A 1,850-nucleotide genomic window follows, 5' to 3' on the forward strand; every position below is an offset into this window, starting at 1 on the left:
GAGGTTATCTCAATTTACTTTTATTATTTCTGGCATTATTTTTAATATAGTTAAGTCAAGCACCTCAATTTAAATAACCTAATAAGTTACGAAGAGCAAAACTTTGGAAGATAACTACTTTCTTAAATTAGTTATGATGATTTTTCAGTTACTACTAAGGGCGCCGATTATGTAGAGAATGTGATGTTCTTCTAGCCTTCAGAGAACTTACTGCTACAATTAAGTAAGACATACATAAATAAATACTAAAGTACAAAAGAGTAAATTCATTGCCTGCTCCTCTTAACTATGAATCCCACATGTAAAATTATGGGGATCATTGAATGTAAATTTATTATTATTAGCAAAAATAATAATTAAAACAGTCGTGCCCATAATTCTAGCACTCTGGGAGATGGAGGTGGGAGGATCCCTGGAGCACAGAAGTTTGATACCATCCTGAGCAAGAGTGAGACCCCATCTCTACTTAAAATAGAAAAATGAGCTGGAAGACTATACTTTCAGGGATCATTTCTATAGTTCATTACTAAAGAATTCTCTCTGAATGTGTAGAGCACTGGAGGCCCTGGTGCCTGAGCTCACTACCAGAAGTCCTACTGAAAAGCCCATCATGTGCGTTGGGGTTCAATGGTTGAAGGATTAAACAAAAAAAGAAGAAAAGGAAAAATGAACTAGGATGTTATGGTGGGCACCTATGGTCCCAGCTACCTGGGAGGATGAATCAGGAGGATCCTTAAACCCAGAAAATTAAGGTTGCTGTGAAGTAGGCTGATGCCACTGCATTCTAGCCTGGGCAACTTTTCTGTGTCAAACAAACAAAAAAAGGCAAAAAATAAATGTGCATGGGAGTATATGTGTTTTAATATCTGAGCTACTTTATATTTGGAATTATTTAATGGTTCAAAATCAGGTAAAAATACAATTTTGACAAATTACATCAATAAAACAACAAGAATGAATCATTATTAAATTTTAAATGTACTACCTATTACATCAATTTAGTACTTTCCGAGTTTTTAACTAAAGGTGGGTGGTCTTTGAAGGCTCTATAAACTTCCTGAAATTTTAATAAAAAAAGTACAGGCCTATGTATGAATATATTTTTCTCGAAAATAATTCTTAGTTTTCATCAGCTTATATAAAGGATTTGAGACCCAGAAAAGGTTAAGGGTCAGTACATTATCTGTCCTGATTAAATTAAAAAAAAAAAAAAAGTAAAACTTTGATGTGATTATTCCCAGAGAGATAGCATGAAATATTAGAGTAATTAGAATCTCTTTTTGCTGAAATAGAATTACCTAAATGTTCAGTGTAGAAAACAAGTATTAGCCCATAGCAACTTGAAAAGTGAAAGTTTTCCATGAACTTAATAACCCAAGAGAAGAGAAATATGACTAGAAGTCAAAGGTGGTGAAATTCATTTAAAGTTCTGCTCTCCACAAGAGAAGCCTTATTAAAAATGAACACAATTTCGCAATATTTCATGCAGTCTGTATTTCTATTAAAGTTAGCTTTCTGCCCACTCTAATTAAGGCTGTGCCAATTAGTTAAACAACTGGTATCATCTGGGAGTAAGTGTTAAATTGTTGGAGATTTTTAATTAGGTAGAGTTTGTTCTTTATTAGTTGTATTACCAAAATATGCAAATGAAATTATGTTTTTAAAAATGTTGGCATATATTTATGCTTGCCAGATTTGCTATAGAATGCCAGTTAAATTTGAATTTCAGATAATGAATAATTTTTCATATTTGCCCTAATTATTACATGAGACATGATTACCTAAAGAAAAAAAAATGATTTCCATCTGAAATTAGAATTCAATTGAGCATGCTGTACTTTTATTTGCTA

At 32.3% G+C, this 1,850-nt stretch overlaps 1 pseudogene; it reads left to right on the forward strand.

Moving 5' to 3' along the window:
• The first annotated feature begins 488 nt into the window (after positions 1-488).
• Positions 489-624, forward strand: LOC111721875 (annotated as a pseudogene).
• The last annotated feature ends 1,226 nt before the right edge of the window (positions 625-1,850 follow it).

Source organism: Otolemur garnettii, unplaced genomic scaffold (genome assembly GCF_000181295.1).
Source record: "Otolemur garnettii isolate 467f Iridium unplaced genomic scaffold, OtoGar3 scaffold00195, whole genome shotgun sequence".
Taxonomy (NCBI): Eukaryota; Metazoa; Chordata; class Mammalia; order Primates; family Galagidae; genus Otolemur; species Otolemur garnettii.